The sequence below is a fragment of the Ixodes scapularis genome, unplaced genomic scaffold (genome assembly GCF_016920785.2).
Source record: "Ixodes scapularis isolate PalLabHiFi unplaced genomic scaffold, ASM1692078v2 PGA_scaffold2__306_contigs__length_199485367, whole genome shotgun sequence".
Taxonomy (NCBI): domain Eukaryota; kingdom Metazoa; phylum Arthropoda; class Arachnida; order Ixodida; family Ixodidae; genus Ixodes; species Ixodes scapularis.
Window position 1 is genome coordinate 7,805,426 of NW_024609857.1, and position 20,129 is coordinate 7,825,554.

Genomic DNA, 20,129 nt, shown 5'->3' on the forward strand with positions numbered 1-20,129 from the left:
AGCGTGGAACACTTTGTTCTCGAGTCCAAACTTCAACGAGTCCAAAATTGTCAACTAGGCAGAAAGTTGGGCGAGTTGGTTGATCGCCTTACGAGGTAAAACAGCGCAAAAAACGAGACGCAAGTAACAAAGAAAGCACAAGCACAGCGCTGACTTTCCACTAAATGTTTGTTAGCGAACTAAAAAAAAACACGAAGGAGAAATAAAAAAAGAAAAGAAACACGAAGTAACCGATAAAAAATTTCTACCCCGCCATATCACCTTCATACAAATGTGCTACATTCTTGATAAAACCTGCTTCGTCACTCTCTAGCGATCCTGATGGTGCGCTAACGCTTGAGTCATCCCCAATCGATAAGAAAAAGGCTTAATCAGTCTTTTTTTGCGGCCTTGTTTTTGTCCCGTGCCAAGATCTTTATATCAGTGTGAAGTTGAACGTAAGGGCAGAGGAGTATTCCCTTTCGCTGCGCTCCTCCTACGAAGGCCATTTTGCAGTGCACTTCTGTAAATGCGGCTGCACTCCTTCATTCGCTGATATGAAGATCTTGTCATGGAACAAAAACAAAAATATATTTAACAGCTGCCAACCACTGATGCGATTAGCGGGCGCGTTTTATAGCTTATCGTACCAATAATTGTACATAATAAACTCAACCCTCAAGACCATGGAAAACGAGGGACGACGAAACAGACCCAGTAGTTGTAAGGTTGTTGTCCCGGACCTCGATGGGAACCCGTGGGGGTGCATACCGTCGGGAACCAGGGGACCGTGGAACGATGCTGGTTGCTGGAGAGCTGGCTATATAGGTGGCGAGGACTCGGGAAAGGGACGACCAAAAAGCTTAGTGTTCGATTAAAAACACAAAATATTTTACTTGAACCTTCCCGGAGTACACGATACCATCAAACGACTGAGAACAACTGGTCTCATGGGCTTACGATTGCGAGACACGGGGTCACGTGTCGTACCGCGCGCGGTGAGGACGGTGGCTAAGTAGCCGGCAAATAGGGGCTGCCGCGTGTAAGGCAGGTAACGCGGCGAATCGCGGGCGGAGAACACTAGTGGTTATTATTATAATGCAATTAAATGCAAAGGTGCAAGCGAGCTGGACATAATGATGTTTTGTTTTTCAGTCGCGCACCAGTCACTTAGCTGCGTTTGGAGATTTGTGTTTGTCCATTGTTCCTCTTGTTCCCCTTCTCCAGGGATTATTTTCATCATTATTGTCCAGCTCGCTTGCACCTTTGCATTTAATTGCATTATAATAATGACCTTAAATTGCAAGCTTCACCCTTGTCGGTGTTAGACTGGTGGCGGCCGATAAAACCCGTTTGCTCTACTGACGTCTAACCCCTGGTTAGCTCAGTTGGTAGAGCGCTCCACTTGTAATGGAGAGGTCCCGGCCCGGGTTCGATACCCGGACCAGGCGGATTTTTTCGGTCGCGCACCAGTCACTTAGCTGCGTTTGGAGATTTGTGTTTGTCCATTGTCCCTCTTGTTCCCCTTCTCCAGGGATTATTTTCAACACTAGTGGGCTCGCAAGACCGTTCAAACTCGAAGCTCACACGCTCGGTCACGGGTTAAGAAAGTGCGCCAGAGCCTGTCCTGTTCAATAAGGGTTTAGTCCGGACCTCATTAGGTACAGGGCCCGACGCACTCTCAACCAATCGGACGAGAGGTCATTGCTGTTGCCGAGGGGTGCGTTAAGATCGGGCCCTCCGGTAGAGAAGAAACACCGATATGTTTATAATGCCGCGCGCAGGGTCACGAACTTGTAGAAGATTCTTGTTTATTCATTCTTGCTGCGGACATACCTTCTATCGTTTATCCCTGCTTCTGTTGCTCTAGAAAGTGCGCGTTCATTCTCGCCCCGAGCGCGCTACGCTCGAACCTTCTTCGCCGAATCTTCGAGATAGTGACTCACTCTAGATAAGAGGCCACCCGCAACCTTGTCGAGTCAGTTTCGCCTCAGCGTTCGATCTTGCTGCTCCGCCGCCTTCGACGCCCGCGACGCTCTGTTATCTTTCTATTTCCTTTTATTTTCGGGCACAAGTTCGCCCCATTAAACGTTCAGTTTACTCGGTCATTCGCCGCCTCGTCACTTGTCATCCGTGACAATATTCCAAGGAAGATGTACTTATTCTAGGTTTCGGCGAGAATCGTCGAAACGTGCCTCACAAGCAAACGTCCTCTCACGTCACAGAGCGCGGACAGGAGCCTCTAAGTAAAAGAAAGGCGCGCCAGACACATTTGGGCGTTCTGGGAAGCCGTTTTGCGGAGAACCCCACGATGCTGGGTTTACGCCGGCGCGTATACACCAGTCGCGCCCGGTGTCACTCTCCAGTCAATGTCACGAGCCACTGGAACCATGAAGCACCAACCGTTGACAGCAGCACTTCGAGGCCCCCAGTGCCCGCGTAGATTTGTATGTCTGGATGTCCCTGCCTCGGGTCAGAGGCAAGACACGCGGGCAATGACCCGCCGTGGGGGATATACAACTCCGCTCGTCGTGGACGGAACAAGGTAAGACACGTGCAAGCGCTAGAACAAAACGAACGACCGCAGATCAGCGCAACATGCCGATAAACTAAAACGAAACGCCGCCTCGGCAGCGCCACCGCCTCTGCAGACCCCTTCAAATATTTTGCCTTATTACGATCGACATAAAAATACTGCAAAGTGGCGTGCAAAAAAAACACCAACAACCTAGCCAAGTCTATATTTGATACATTACTCATTTTCAAGAAACTCTATGCAATTGATAGACTTGCTATTTTTATGTTTGTTCGTTTGTTTTTTTTTTTTTTGTTTTTTTATTGCGTACGACACTTTGCAGTATTTTCAGACCGACCGTGACTCGCCCTAATTTTTTAAGGGTTCTCTAAAAAAATTCGTTTTTGAAACTCCTGTGTCGTGTCGTCCCTCGTTCTCCCCAGTCTCGAGATTTTAGTCTCTTATGTTTAATCATCACCAGCTCGTTTTCGCCCTACGTTGTTGAATTGTAAACTCCACTAGAGCGTTGGCCACGGCAAAGAGGTCAGAAGCATTATAACCCAGTCTGCGTATTTCGGAAGCTAGACCGCAATCGATAATGCCATACGTGCTTCGTGTTCAGGTGCACGTCTGGTCATGGCTGGATGTCCACCCGGGGTTATTCAACCTATACCTCGCTCAATATTGTAATCGTAAAAACGACGGCAAAAATCACTCATCTTGTCACTTTGTTGTTCTAGAAACTTGGCTTTTAAGCAATCAGCGGCATGTAGGCTATACCATGGAAACATGGTTGATTGATTAGCCGTTCGTAAATAAACCTTTCGTGTTGTTGTTGTTTTGTTTTTGTTTTTGCGACGCAGATTAATAAGTTTGTGGGTCAGAGACCATATCTGGTGCAACTGTTTGAACCGCCCAACAAATTGCGATCTTTCTCACACTCAATACTGGCAAAACAAAGACAAGGCACTATACATTGTTAAATAATAACAAAATGTAAGGCCATCAGCGTTCTTAATTTTTCGCGAGATAATCGCTTATATGATAGGCCATCCCCTTACTCTCTGACTGTTTTCTTTTCCCTGTCCCATTTTTATTTTGTCTTTTTTTTCCTTCTCTTTATAGCTTGCTTTTATAAACGTGTAAATTAACAACATAATTCTGCGTAACATTTTTTATATGTCTGTATTAAATAGTGAAATACACGTCTAACATGTAAGCACTGCAAATTCACACGTGAAAAGGAAGTTCAACTGTGGCCGGCAAACCCGAGGAGCGTCAAGCCAGAGCCTCTAATTGTAGTCTCGCAGCTGTTTGAAAGGGACCCTGACAGGGTCTTTATGCTCGCCAAGCTTTTTTTTTTATTTGTACACGACATATGAGAGCACAACTGCCCAGAACACCATTTGCGGCTCGACATTTGTTTCCTTACGGGCCGAAAGCCGTCGACAAAGAACTGGCCGGTTTGAGTCGCACTCACTCTTTTCTTCGTGGTCACGTGCCGTTTTCTATGGTATAGACACAACCACCAAAGAAGATCAAAGTCGTGGGTCATCGAAGGCACAGACCTAATATTAAAAATAGAAGCAAAATATGATACCCATTTTTTGTGGCCTCTAAAAAACTGCAAATACGTTGGTTGAAAAAAAAAAAGATTGCACAGCCATGTGACTTCTGGCGACACTCTCCTCCTCTATATTTCTTCTTCCTCCCCAGTCCAGTTTCGGTATCGGTTTCCAGAAGTTGTGTTTTTCTTTTTTCTAGAAAATATACATGATGCTGTAGCAAAATATTCATTGGGTGGTTTTCTAACACCATAATAAATCGCCTAAGAAAAACATTTTGGGGGTGTCAATGTTCCTTTAATCAGGGTCTCCAGTTTGAATTGCATGAACTGTTGAGCGGCATCAGTGCATCGTAATGTAAAATAGTGGTACCCACTACGTTTTCGTAAAAAGACCTTTTTCTTAAGCTAGAGGCGAGAAACAATGACTCCTAATTATAAAAAAAAAAAGCAATTCACATTCGCTATGCGTTTATTCTAGAAAGGACGAAATTTAACAGTTAACTCTTCGACCTCTTGATCTGAAACCCTTTTCCTTTTGGAAAGTTTGTCTTGACCGTACTGCCGTCTGCGGGCGTCAGACCTATACGGAATTTTCCTAGATAAAAGGGGTTCAGCTACAAAATGCCCGCGCGTTTACTTCTCCGCGGAGAAGGCGGAGGTCCGGTGACAGCCACGTACTCATGGAACAACGAAGCTCCAAAACTCGTCCGGCTTGAAAGCATGATATGAACAGGACATACATTGAGCCTGATGGTCCAAACGCTTATCGTCCCTTCACAGATTCCTATTTATGTACAAGCTTTTCGGGGACCATGCCACTCGCTCATCGCTCTTTCTGGGTCGCGGTGATTGTCGCTCTGCCAGCTTCACTGAGATATGCACAGGCAGGCACTTTTTTGTTAATGTTTCATTTAAAACATTTTTTAATAAGTTCTTCTTTTTACGTTGTGAGAGTAACATTTACACTCTAAGAACTCTGGACCGTCTGCTCTCCCGGAAAGCACTTGGAAGTGCTAATCGCTGCACTCTACAGAGTTAGGTTGGCCAATCATGGTGCTGATAATATATGCTTAAACCCCAAAAAATAAAAAAAATAAAAAGTCAGAGCTGTGGTGTTCAGCATGACGTTTCACCATGTCAATGCCACAAAGCAAACCAGTTTTTTTTTTTTTTAGGTTTTTACATATATTGTTAACCCCGTGATTGACTGAGCTACTTCCTCCGTAGAGTGCAGAGATTGGCTCTTCCGAATGCTTTGCGGAAGAGCAGACGCTCCACATTTCTTAGACTGCAGACATTTCGCGAATCGCAACTCGTCGCAACGCAGTCGGGAGACTTTAGCGAGTTTTAGTAGGCCGTGTTTCCCCCTCCGCTACCCGGAACTCTACAGCCAAGGCCATCGGCACGCAGGCGCAGTGGCGGTTTCTTCGTTGAGGACCGCTTAGCGGAGGGGGAAACACGGTCTACTAAAGCTTCAATGTATTTATGTAACTTTTATTAGCATAGCTATAGCGAGGATGGCGAGTCGTATTGCACTCCGGCGTTCATGCAACGCATTGTGACAAAAGGAATGGAAATCTTAATGACAACTAAATAACGTCACTCATTACTCGCTCAGAAAGTAACTAAATGCGTTACTCGTTACCGATCCTCAAAAGGAACGAGTTACTTGACCTCAAACTAACGAGTTATTTTTGTCGGTACTTTGACGACAAAATATACAACTGATTTTGTTTCATGGTTTATTGTTATCTATTCAGTAGTCGTTGCACCTAAGCAGTAGCTGACTCTCGAAGTTTTCATTGGTTACGTTCCCCCGCTTTCTTGAGAAAACATCTCCGGCGACGCTGAAGAGTCGTTCTGCTGACGCGTTCGAAGGAACGGCAGTGTTGTGCTTCTGGGAGGGCTACTGAATCTGGGATTCCTTTCTCCCTTTTGTTCTCTCGGCTTCTAAAGTTCCAAATTTACAATGGGTTTTGTGACTTCCCGTGTTGGCAACCTCCGGGTTTACATTCGGTCTGTACACGATTCTAGAAGGTTCAGCGAGCGAACGTCATTGTGCTCTCTGGGTGAAGGACATTCCCAGCTGTAGAGTTCGACTGGCATGTTCAGCGATAAGCGTTGCAAAACTGTCATACTGTTTAGTTGATTTTCGGGTTTTCCATCTGTCTCTGTCACAGTAAATGCGTACTCGGGTTAGAGTAAAACGATGCTGTTTAAACTGTGTTGTACACGTAACTTCTAAAAAGTAACGAAATACCGTCGTTACTTTGCCTTACAAGTAAGTACGTTACTCGTTCCATTTACGTTACGTACATGTCTGGATATAGCCCAATCGGCGGAGCAGACGACGTGCGGGGTAAGAAAGCGAAGTGCGTTTTTCTCTCTCCGCTCTCCCTACTGGAATGGTCTATACCAGCGCGGTGGAGCCAACCAAAGACACCGACCCGCCAGCCCGTGAAGAGGGGATCCACTCAATCCCCATCTCGGCATTCCGGGCGCCCTCCGCGCCCTTAGTGACGCGCCCTCATAAAACAATGCTCGACCGCATCAATGGAGCGCCACTAGGTCGGCTCAATCGCCGCCGTCCCTTCCCTCATTCCCGATGAGAGATGTCTGTAATTCTCTTCCCGCAGCTGCCTGCTCCTCGGCATACGAGGGACCCAAAGAAAAACCGTATCCCCGCGGCGGGGCACTACTACGGGGTCGGCCGGGGATAGTTCCAATATTGACACAACGTGGCCCGAAGGCGAACACACTGGCTTCTTGATAGGACGACCGGAGGCAATCAATACAGGGGGCTGCGGTCTGGGCTTCCTCTCTTGGCGCCTCGGAGAAGCAAAGAAAGGCCTTCAATCAGAGAGCACCCGGAGACCGACGTTGGCCGCCGACCTCGGCTGCCCAAAGACAGGAGCGAAAACCTGGACTCGGCAAAGCTCGCGAACCCCTCCTTTCGTTGGTACAGTATTGGGTTCACCATCTTCGCAACTGCGAACTGCTGCTCGGTCCCTCCTGTACTCCGTTCGCCTCTAAGCTGACAGTGCTGTGGAAGCTACGTGCTCTTCGGGCCAGCCACACTTTTGCTGCATGATCACGCTCCCTCGAGCTTAGAGAATGAGGTCAGGTGATGAAAGGGAGGCGGCTGATTGGTCTGGCGGGTGCGTATAGCTTCCAACGCACTGTCAGATTAGGGGAAACGAAAGTCTGCTGTTTCCGTCTACCCGCGTATCGGCACGCACGGTGGCTCCAGTCTTCTGTTGACTTCTTGTTAAGAGAATGTGTTTCTTTGTTCCTGGCAAGATGACAAACGGAGCTAAAGCAAACTAGCGGGAGCAGTCCCGCCTTGTTTGAGGTATAGGGAGTCGTTTTTAAATCAGGTAAGTGCCTCGGTCGTGTCTCAAGCGCATTCCACCTCTTCTTTCCTGCCCAATCTGGGTGATCTGGGCCTGCGGGCGTTTTGGAAAACCCGGTGTGAGCTTGGATGGTGCTCTTGGGAAACGAGGTATCGAGGTTATTTTTTTCTCGCAATCCGCACGTGATTCTGTTTTTAAGTATTTTGTATCCCAGATACACCAATATTTGGGAAAGCCCCGGAGCGATGAGAATGATTTAAGGCTCTTCAAGGCGAACTCGCAATCCGCTCTTTACGTTTTCGTGCTCTTTCTGGTAGCATATTTTGTGTTACTCTTCGCATCATGTAGATACGAAGGATAACAACAACAACAGCACAGACGGGACTGCTTAGTTATTAATTTTTTTACACGAGTGACATGTGGTGTGTTTCGGTTGTGTATGAGCGCGCATTTTAAAGCGACCTTCCCACCAAACAACTAAAAAGTTCTAAATTTGATTAAAACTGTCCATACGCACGAGCAGTATGTGCTGGACGGACATATAGATAAATTTAGAACTGAATATCGTCTTTAAATGGGCGGTGACACGTTATTCAAATGGAATGTTTTTCACTTTACGCGAGCTTACTAGCACTAGTGAGACTCAACGATGCTCGCACACAGCACCACTGCCCAAGGAACTCCTTTATTGTGGTGTAATCTCAAGGACAAAAGCGAGCATTTTCATTCAATCTCTCCTTCGCAAAACATGATGACGTAGCTGGTCGGTCGCAGTACCGCCAAGTGATAATATTTGAATGTTGCTCATAGACTGGACCCGAGCATTGCGTGGGCACTCGATTTGGGCTCGTGATAATTGATAGCTCGAGAAGCATTCGGGGAGTGGCCCGTGTCCGATCGCTGCAAAGACGACAATAGCCGAACCATAACAATTTCTGAAACTCAGCGCGTGTCCTGTGCCTTGCCAACCCCAGCACATGGCTATGATCAACATTGGCGGCATATAATCGGCTCCAGACCACCTGGCCGCTTGTTCTGGCTGCGAGTAGAGGGGGTGAACGCGGCTCGTTTTTCTTGAATACTTTACTGCGACTTTCATTGAGTGCGGCGAAAAACGGACGGGTGTTTCACAAGTCATTAACGTCAGGGATTCGTTCTAAGCAGTATTTGCGCAAAGTACGAAAATTGTTGCATCGCCCCCTTAAAAGAGCGGTAAACGATTCTTTAACTTCCAGTAAATAGCGCTCATAGAATTAGCCCTTGACGTTGATAACCTACGAAACAGGTGTTACTTTTTCTCTCAGCGCAAGGGCAGACGCACATGAAAAACATCGGCTTACATTACTGAAATACGAACATTGTTCACGCCCTCGACTTGCAGGCAGAACAAGCGGTCACGTGGTATGATGCCAATTATGAATATGCCACGAGTGTTTCTCATAGACACACGATTTAGGTGGCATCTTATGTGCTCCAAAGGGTTCGACTTTTTTCATCACTGCAGCGATTGGCCGGAAGCCATAACCCGAATGTTTTCTTAGGTATCTAGTGTAACTAATTTTTTTACGAGCCCAAACTCAGCGCGCAAAAAGTTCCAATGACAAATATGCGGGCAACTGCGTCACCAAGTTTTGCATAGGAGATGATAAAAGACAAGCACTACTTTTATTCTCGAAATCACACCACGACAAAGAATCTTCTTCGTCATAGCTCGTGAGGCTGGTATAAAATTCCCGTTTTAAAAGACTCAGAACAAATACCTTTCGAGAAGTGTTATCCTGCAACAGTTCTCAATCGGTGGAGTGCGGAAACCTCTTGACAAAAGTTAGGCGAACATCCGCTTATCCCACACGGGAGAACGCCATGCATGCCACGCCAACTCTCCTGGTTGACGTGCTGGGGAAGGGAGGTCTCTTTCGGACAGTTCACTTGTGTGGAGGCCTCGTATATGTATAAAATATAATACATATAATTATGTATTATCATTTAATTGATTTAGGCTGGCCGAAAGCGCGCTTGGAATAATTGTGTCCTAGATGATCGTCCACTTTATCGTGTAAGACCCAATAATATAAAATCAAGTTATATAACTATATTTGTCTATCTGTCGAATGATGATTGTGTCCTTACAAGCATTTATGTTTTGTTGATGTCCAAAATTTCTCAAACTTTGATAATAAATACGTAGTAGCTCGTGCTGTTACAATTTTGATAGCCTTATATTACGGCGCAAACTCAAGGCACACATGCTGTCCGGAATGGCCTGCATATCAAACCCCCTCTCGGTAGAAAGAAGGCCGCACGCTATGCATAAAGCACGTCTATAGATACAAGGCTACGAAACAACACCAATACGGTCAATCTTGCAGGCAATGTTACATTTGATAAGTTGTCTAAATTCATGAGCCCGTAATTTCCCTAGGCGAGGCTCCGTACGGCGTGGCAGGCGCTGTGGCGTCCTTTGTTCCAACACTCGATCTCAGGAAACATCCTTGAGCGGAGAACCTGATCGTAAGAACTGGCAAAGTTGTTCTCTCAGCAACAAGGCTGCAAGTGCAATAAAATAAAATATGAGAAGGGCTTCGAAGAAATTATCTACAGGTTTTCGCACGTCAAAAATTAATAAATCAAATCAGAAAAAAACTAAAAAATAAGTTGGAGATAAATTGGGCTGTTTTCCGTGATTAATAATTATAGCGCCCTGGCGAAGGAAGAATTTTGTAATTTCTTGAATATTTTAGGGGGTTCTTTCGTTTTTGTTTTAATAGCCTAACCATTTACAAAAAACAAATACAGAGTTCCGGTTTTAAACATCGCAATGTTTTAATATTATAGGAGTTCATGCTCGCCGATGATTGAGCTATACTGCTTAACATAAATTAAACGCATGCTTTTTTTTCATTAGTGTACGCATATCAAGGAATAAACGATTGTGTTTTTGTACTTTTTTTGCAGGTAAGGCATATTAAGTCTGAACAAGGTACAAAGAAAACAGAAGGTAATACGCAGAACTACAAATGAAGAGCAACCGGGACCACTCGGACTAGCTGTCGAAGCCTCGAAGGAGCTCAGCCCTGAAGAAGTTAAGCTTCTTGGCGATGTGTCGGCCACCAGTTTCAGGCGTCCCAGGAGATTTCTTTCGGAGAAGACGCTTTGTTATACGTATTGTTTCGTGCGACTACACATTTGTTTGTCCATTTAACGTGTTAGGCTTTCGCACATAATCACTTGTAGTCTCGCTGAGAAGAAATCAGTGAAATATAAGATTTGAGAGCGTTACCTACGTATTTGAAACATGTAAGAGAAGAACGTTTTGACTGACCCGCGTGTGACATAAGCTTCAGTCAAACCGCCTCTCAAAGCATTCGAACTTGGACGCTACCTTTCGTTCTACACTCCTGGACGGTTCACTGCTCAATGCGGGTACCGCTCCCAGCGGTCAACTCATTCGCAAGGGACATTTTGAGGTCACGTGACGGGTCCCGTGCGGTGAAGGTACCTAGCGTTCTAGGCTTCCAGTCTAGAGCCACTAAATGAGCTGCGCTTAGAGTATCGGCACTCCGTTCCCCGACATTGTTGTGGGCGCCGCCATTTCGGTGCTTCTGCAGAGCAGACGCAACTGCCAATCGTCGTGAATCAAAAATGCGACTTCCTCAGCATTAGATTCGGTGTTAGGGAGCCCATGTAATATTGCTTTGCTTTGTCGCGACATGTTAAAACCTTTTGTAGAGGACGGAAAAGCGTTTCCTGTGATTTCAGATAAAGCTTCAGAGAACTGGCAACCATGATTTTAAGCCAGAATATGGCCAAGTGTCGTTATTCTGATGCGTAGCTTATTTAGTAGCGCTATTGCAGGCAATTCCGCTCAGCAGAGGTACTACTCCTCGCCTGCCTTTTCCTTAAATTTCGCTTAACACGACCTTCCTCAGAAATACCTAACCTTCGTGTCGGTTTTAAGTTACACGAATATCGTTCATCTCACTTACGTATTGAGCCCCTTCACCTTCTTTCTGCCTGCAAAATTGAATTTTGTTATTACAAGCGAGGACAACCTTAATGGAGCGATTTTCCTTTAACGTTAGGTACCTTCAATTCCGTGTCCCCACGGAACCGGTCACGTGTCATTGAAATACCTCTTGCGGGTGAATTTAAGGGACTATAAAATGTTTTTTTTTAACTGTTCCATCCTTAGCTTTGATCCTCAACTCAAAAGCGAAATGAGAAATCACGTGGTCGCGACGTGCTTGAGCACAGGAAGCCATCACTCCAAGCTTCCGCCGTGCTTTTTAATCAGATCATCGAACTTGTCATTCTCAAGTGATGATAAGTGCCACCATGGCACTCACTGGCCACGAAAGCGAATTCAGATATTCGTTGACGGATTGATCGTTGACGAGCGCCTACGTTCCAGTGGCGCAGTTCTCGTGTCCAACGCGTGAGCTGGGTTCGGCTGAGTGCAATTGGGCACCGAGGATGCACCACAGTGAAAAGGGGGAGAACTTTCGAAAGAAAGGAGGTACAAAATAGTCCGCTACATTTTCAGATTCTTGCACCAAAAAGCAGGCTTTAATCTTTCTACGCTCGTGTACTAGTGTATCCCAACCCAATTTACTCCAACCGAAAATTTATTTTATGGTGCCTTTAATCACACTGAGATACCTGCATTGATTAGCAAACCGACCCTGGCGTCGCCTACGTGATTACTGTTTTTTTTTGTTTTTTTGTTTTTTTTTGGGGGGGGGGGGTTGGATCGTTTCGGTCGAATAGGGGGTTTAAAACGTGCCAATAAAGATATCAAAAAATTTCATATTACTCAACTTTGCTAAGAAATAAACATGGCGGCACAAATATGTGTCTGTTAAGAACTACGGAACATGTTCCCAATTCAGAAGCCATGGTTAATAATCCTAGCCCGACTTTAATATAAAATAACCAATTATTTTTCCTTTTTTGTGCGGTGGAGATGATAATTTTAGAGGGAATGTACAGGAAGAATTTTTTCATGACCTGAAGATTGCATGACGCGAGTGGCTAATGCGCAAAATCTAGTAGGAGAAACTTCTACGATTTTACAATAAAATAAAAATAAGTTAAGGTAGAACGATATTTTGGTTTACAACGTTGTGTTGTTTCTTACCTCTAAAACTGAAGTATACTAAGATATAACTACACTTCTCCTATACCCTTGTTTTACGTGCATATAGAAAGCCGTGCCCATTTGCGTGCGCTGTTTCCCCGATTCTTCAAAAGAGTTCGTTTGAAGGTCTTTTAGGTACACGTAAAGCGGGAGTATTACTTCGCAATACAACAGTTCAAGAGGCCAAAGGGAGCGTGCGACCGCTGGCGTCTCCGTGACCTGAGGTAGCCACGATGTTCGAGGCTAAGAGAGTGAAGGACAACTCCGTCATCATCTTGAGACCTGGCTCAAGTACAAGAGGATCCGCGCCTCGGTATCCCGCTAAGCTTGAAAAATTATCTCAAAGTAGGTACATTGCATTTTGTTCTTGGAGCATCGCTATACCAAAACGCAGACCTACCCGGCGTTCATCGCCGTGGCAGCAGTGCAGGAACCGGGCGGACGTGATTCAAGCTCCGACTAAATCAACTTGACAACAACCGGGTGATTGTTTCCGCGCTGTTCCGCCGATCGCGGAACAGCGCGAAAACAATCACCCGGTTGTTGTCAAGTTGATTTAGAAAGCAATAAACGTACATCATTAGCGCAGTCCGCTCAACGCCAACTAAGAAAACTATCGTATGTACTTACGTTAAGCTCGACGTTTGTTGCGGGCGCGCTCAATTTCGTCTGCGGAGTAAAGCGCGCCGTGACATCCACTTCTCCGTTGAAACGGACCTCCTTTACGAGTACGTCGTACACGTGGCCAGATTCGTGCAGGAGTTTTCCCTTCGTCATATTGGCACCACGGAAGAATCTCTCCGGTTTCGTAACCGCCGAACCCCGTCGTGATCACGACGGCGACGCTGTCCGCTGTGCTGTTCGTCGCCATTGCTCCCCGGCGATTCTGCGCTGGCTACCGCTAGGTGGCGGCGAACAAGAGTCAACCGCCGCGACGCGGCCGGCGCGCCCATTTCCTGTACGTTGGTTTACAGGTTATGCTTCGAAATCAATACGGCCACCTTCGATCACAGCAATAATTCTATACTCATTGTCGCCGAAAGTATGTCTAAAATATGAAAGGAAACAGTAATGATGACAACTTTGAAAGGCAAGCACGTAGGACGTTCATAAGGTCCGTGCTATTGGCGAAACAAGAAGAGAATATCCCCTAAATTTGCGTTGCGGGACAAGCCTACGTCCCTGTAGTCTCGGCACGTTTAAATTCAATAGGCACGTTCAGAAGGTTTCTCACACAATGCCCAAGGGTTCGCACATATAGAACCCTCCTCCCGACGTCTTGAAGAGGAAACAATAAAACTGAAACTGATAAAGCGTAAATGAAACCAGCAACATAAATCGTTACATTTTTACAACAAAAAATCGTTTTAGAAGTTAAAATTTTTGCTGGCATTCCACTGAGAGGATTACGATTTTCTTAGTCTAGTATTTCAGTCGCGTTAGTTTTCTACGCGAAAATAGCACAAGTAACCACGTAGGATTGTAGAAAACAAAATAAGAGGGATTCGTTGCTTTTTGAGCAACGACTAACGCTACATAACTTCTTTTCTATTTTTTGTATAATGGAAATATTGACACCGTTGCGAACATAGCTTCCTTTCTTTGTTGATTTTTATTCCGATGGCTTTACTTTCAGTAAAATCATGCGCAAAGGTTCTGACTTTTTTGTTTCATCTTAACAGTTAAAACGCTACCAACGATACAAGGCGATGGAGTAAAATCAAGTTTCTCGAAAAGCGCTACATCGGGTCATTTTTGTATATCCATGCGTGCGTTACTGCCAACTGATACAATCAAGTACGGCGAATGCGTCGTGACATCGCGTTTTTACTGTGCGTTTTTACTCAGCGTGACATCACGTTCTTACTCAGACATACGATGAAACGGAGTACAGACACTGCGGGGTATTATAAGGTATGACCAAGGCGTGTCTTGAGGCCGGTTCAGATACTTGCGTTTGAGTGCGTTGGACTGCGTTGCGTCGAGAACCGAAAGCGAGTCACCGACACCTATGTGCTTCGTATGAAGCGTGAGATCCAATTGAAGGAATCATCTTGGCACGCGATATAAGCAGCAGGGATGTCCTGGTTTCTCGCAGCCGCAACGCAGTCAAACGCAGTCAAACGTGACTGTCTGAACCAGGCTTTATTTTAATAGGGCATCTTCAGAGTCTGCTTAGTTGTGATATTTCTAAAGGCATTGATGGTAGCTTTTTCGAAAGATACGTGCTGATAATCGGGCAGTTTGAACATACTGTGTGATGGCAAAACAGTCAACACCGCGGAGCATGCTGATTTGAAATTCGGAGGATGCGACGATGGCAGATTCTTTACTGCTAAAACACATAAGCTTGAAGTTCCCTTTAGGGCCATTGTTGCACAAAGAGGCGCTTGGCAGTTTCACATAGGTAATTTCCTGCGCAAACATTTGAGCGCGCTTGAGCTGCATGACCCGTTCATAGTGCGAAATTCACAATGTGTCATTGAATTTTTGAGGCAAGGGGGCCAGTGTATGCGCAGTGGGTTTTCCATCGACGTCGAGGATTTATTTTACTCGATTCCTCATGAACCCCTATTCTCGGCCGTGAGACAATGCATAGACCAGAACGGAGCTGTCGCCTTCCAGAATTCTTCGGGCATCAATGTTGACAGCTTTCTTGAGCTCCTGGTTTTTTACTTAAAACATACGTTTGTGTCATGCGAGGGTAGTCTTTATGCGCAAAGAAAAGGCGTTTGAATCGGGTCCAGTGTTGCACCTGTTTTGTGTGACATTTTTCTAGGCAGCTGTGGAAAAAACATCGCTTTGAACATTTCGAACGATGACAATGTGAAGATCTTCAGATACGTTGACGATTTTTTCGTCCTCAGCCGCTCGGCGGGGCCCCCTTGCAGTGAAGTCTCTCAGTTGCTAGACGTGTTTAAATTGTGTTGCTCCGGGTTGACATTCACGCATGAGTTACAAAAAAAAGCAAACTGCAATTCTTGGACCTCGAGCTATCGTTTTTGGGGGACCATGTTTGTTGGAAGTACGCGCCTCGAACTAAAGGAAGGGCATCCTTCCTTTTGATTCCACCCACTCGAAGATTGTGAAAAGGGGCATAGCTAGTTCGTGCCTGGGGGCTTCCCTCAGAAAGTCATGTTTGCGCAGTGCGCAAGGCAGCTTCGAGGGTCAGATAGAACGCCTGCAGAGGGCTGGTTTTCCGTTGAGAGCTTTGGTTGAAGTGGCAGAAAGCTTAATCAAAAAGATTAAAGGTAATCAGAAATCAAACAGCGATAGACCGACCACGAGGCCTGTTGTCATTCCATATATGCACAATGTCACGCACAATCTAAAAAAGGTAGCCCAGCGCTACAATGTACCGGTAGTTTTTTCAGCGCCCAATAAGATGGCACGACTTTGACACCAAATTAATTCCCCACAGCCATCTTCAGATTCGTGCACTACTAACCATCGAAATAAGTACGTCGAATGCGCCACTGGCGTCGTCTATGAAATACCGATGACGTATGGAATGACATACGTGGGCCAGACGGGCAGGTGCGTTAATGATCGCACCCGAGAGCACGCTGCCTTTACAAGAACGACGCCTTCGGGGCACCTTGCACTTTATTGCAATAGATGCTCGTGCACCCCAGCCTTCAATGACACTAAGGTTTTGGCTAGGTACAAAGATAAAGTGTCGCGGGAATTACACGAGGCGTTTGAACTTAGGACCAGGTACAAGAATTGTATAAGTGACACGTCTCTATTCTTATCTACAAATGAGTTTGAATTTTTCAAACGCGGGCTAAGTAGATAGGGTAAACAGGGTTTTTATGGTTATATGAGGTGTGAATTGTCAATAAACTTCAGTTGAGAGTGCGCCTTGTTTTGTTTCCCTTCGTCTGTGTACCTGTATTTTTTCGGCGCTTTTTTACTTGGTTGGCAGAGAATACTCAAAGTATCCAGTTGTGACCTGGACACTCCTATTTGTTTCTGCCAGTGTGCAGTATTTACATCGTAAAAACATGCTTAAAAGTGGCTTACAGACGTGGAGATCACAAAGTAGGCTCTGTACAAGAGAGTTTTTGGTGCCGCCCTCCCGTCTTGCATGGCCCGAACGTCACAACAAAATTACGGTTCAGCGCTTCTCTTGCTTCATCTCCCAAACTCTGTGCGATAATAACAAAAGCGTGGGCGCGATGACTTAGGATTGCAGGATGCTTCTTCTGCATGGGAACTTGCTTATATGGGTATTTTTATAAAAACACGCGCGTGCTCCTTTTTTCTTTTTTTTTTTTTTTTTTGTGCCTGCACTGCACAGCACTGGTAACTAGTATCGACCGTAACGTTGGATGGGGGGAGCGTCTAAATAATGTGGCTGGAGCTTGCTTAGATTGTTGGCTGGAAGCATCGAATGTCTTATTTCTCTCCGTAAACAGCTCTAAGGATAAATAAACATCCTACCGAATACGTCACAGTGAGTAGTTTACCAATCACGAAAGTACGACCGGGGGGACAGTTTTCTTGTCGCGCACGTTGCCAATAAGGTGCTAGCTGCCGGAAGTGCTTTTGTAGAATGAAGGATAACCACCTCACAGCCGGGTATGAAAATGCCATATATCGAAAGAGGCTGGTACCTTCAAAATCTCAGCAAACTGCCTCTCGCAGGCCCGAACGTTGAAAATGGCACGGGTCAAGCGTCCGTAATTTGGAAGGAGGAGGACTAGGTTAAACGTGTGTGTGTCAACTACGTTCACTGCAGCTAAAACGAGACCCAACGTGACTTGGTCACAACAACATGTATAATGACTTAACCATAGGTCAACTATAACGAGCAACATAAGCTCACAATCGCAGTGTTGTTGTCCCGTACTTTATCTACTAACTTGTACTGCTCTTAACTGTATTGTTTCGACTCGGAGTGTCTAATTGCTGGGAATGGTTTAAAAACCAGCGCAAGCGAATCAGAATATATGTTCCGCTTTACACCTATTTAGAATCAAAGCGGTGGAAATCACGGGCACACAGGGTAAAACCGCGAAACATCCCGGTGCATAACGCTTCCTATATTGTATGTATTCAGACTAGGTGCCACAAATTTACTCTATGCCAAAGTATGAATATACTCTATTACTAAATCACTTGACATAAAAATGCTCACGATTGATTGTGTTCTGACGAAAAACGTTTTATATTTTATTGTTTCTAGGAGGCCCTGTTCTGCCTAAAATAATTTGTGATGGCAGAAAATGTAAAACAAAACAATATTATCACTTCTACATTGTCATCTGGAAGTGATAATGTTAGCTCAAAATTTCTAGAAAACAAACCAAAATATACTCATTTTTTTTTTCTTTTTTTGCCAACGTTTTCCAGCAATATCTTGAGTGTGGAACGCTCCCAATAAAATGAAAAACTGCAAAGGTGGTTGCACTGCCCGGTAACAAGCATTCTCCATTAAGGTATGAACCCATTTCACTAACTAGAATTCCTTGTAAAATCATGAGGCACATACCGTACTCTCATATTTTCATTACCTACAATCAAATTAATTTTTCGCCCCTGCTCAACAGAGTTTCCGTCGCTAATTGTCTTGTGAAACGCAGCTGCTTCATTTCACCCATTCTTTGCATGCTATACTGGACAAAAGCCATCAGGCTGACTTATTTTTCTCAATTTATCAAAGCATTCGACAAGGTTAACCATAAGTTACTAATGCTTAAACTTCCTTCATTAAACCTAGGCCCTAATTTTTTAACCTGGCTGGAACGTTTCCTTACCTACCGCTCCCAATATGTTACTCTAAATGCGAATAATTCATCTCTGACTGATGTGGCACCGGGCGTACCCCAAGGTTCAGTTTTAGGCCCGCTTCTTTTTCTAATATTCATTCATGATTTACCAAGTTGTGTTTCTCCCTTTATGAATTTAGACGCGGATGACTGTGTAAAGTATCTGGAATTGTATGATGATGATGATGAACGCCTTTTGCAATCTGATTTAAATAATATTACTCTTTGGTGCCAAAAAGTGGCGTATGGAACTGAACCCTAACAAATGCAAAATTATGCGGGTTTCCCGGCAAGGCGCGCGCCCTTCAGCATATACACTAACTTGCATTCAACGTGAATCTGTAAATTCATATCATTATCTGGGTGTTACTATATCATCGACTTTAACCTGGAAACCTCATATTGATATAATAATCGTCAGCGCTACCCGCATGTTAGGATACCTACGACGGAACTTCCCCCCCCCCCCCCCCCCCCCCCCCAGAACGGCCCCAGATAACATATAACGCCTTCTTTTGTAACCCTCTTGTACGGTCAAAATTAGAATACGCAGCCTCTATTTGGGATCCTAACTACGCCTTTCTACATAAAGCTCTCGAACTAGTTCAAAATAACGCCGTTCGTTTCATTCTGTCGAATTATAATCGAACAGTCATCATATCATCAATGAAGTCCAGTTTGTTGTTACTTTCTTTGTCAATGGGTAAAAGATTTTTTTTTTACTTTGCCTGTTTTACAAAGTGTATCATCATCAGTCTCTGCAAGACTATTTCTTTACATTGCCTACCCTGGCCCTCCAGCCAGAAGGCAGATATTCAATAAACGTATTAACCAACCAACCTACTACTCTTCCCGTCTGGACCATCAAAATAAAGTTGGATTAATGCGTTGCCAAACGAACACTTTTTTTTTTATTCATTTATCCCGCATACATCAAACGACTGGAACCACTTTCCAGCAGATATCGCAACTATATATCCGAATATTTTCTTTTTCGCCAAGCTTTGTTTACATTTCTGTTTGATGGGCCGACATGAGACATTTTATTTTGTTTATTTTGTTCGTAACAGATGTTGCTTTCAGCTTGTGCCAGTCGGAGCGTATTTTTGATATTTAAATTTTTTGCCGGATCTTTTTTTTTATTTTTGTTTGCTTTACCCCTCTCCTCCATGATGCTTCGGCGCTTGAGGGTGTGTACAATAAATAAATAAATAAAATTTAAAAATTGACAGAATGTATCGAACAATTGCCGTCGCTTGTTCGCAGCGCTTGATTTGTGCATCCGGCTGGTGATCGCAGTGACTTTACGCGTTCTTGACAGTTATAAGGTGAGGAAATACGGTCACAACAAATAATTGACTGCGCTGGCTTGTTGGCTACGCTGCGGTCTATTGATGAAAGGCAAATTGTAAAAAAGCAATATCTTAAGAAAGACGGTGAGTAATGATTATAATGCAGTTAATTGCAAAGGTGGAAGCGAGCTGGACAAGAATGACAAAAACAATCCCTGGAGAAGGGGGAAATAACCCCTGGTTAGCTCAGTTGGTAAAGCGCTCCACTGGAAATGGAGAGGTCCCGGGTTCGATACCCGGACCAGGCGGATTTTTTTGGCCCCGCACCAGTCACCTAGCTGTGTTTGGAGATTTGTGTTGGCCCTTTGACCCTCTTGTTCCCCTTCTCCAAGAATTATTTTCGTCACGGTGAGTAACCAGTGAGTGCCCCGTAAAATTGATGCCACCACGCGTGGTTTCAGATTTAGAAGTTACTGCGACTATACAGCTTAACATCTCAGCAATGTGATGGG

At 44.9% G+C, this 20,129-nt stretch overlaps 1 non-coding gene across 1 annotated transcript; it reads left to right on the forward strand.

Annotated features, from left to right (window-relative positions):
* Window positions 1-19,852: 19,852 nt before the first annotated feature.
* On the forward strand, window positions 19,853-19,925 carry Trnas-gga. Its single transcript has one exon. It is a non-coding gene; the product is annotated as a tRNA-Ser (tRNA).
* The last annotated feature ends 204 nt before the right edge of the window (window positions 19,926-20,129 follow it).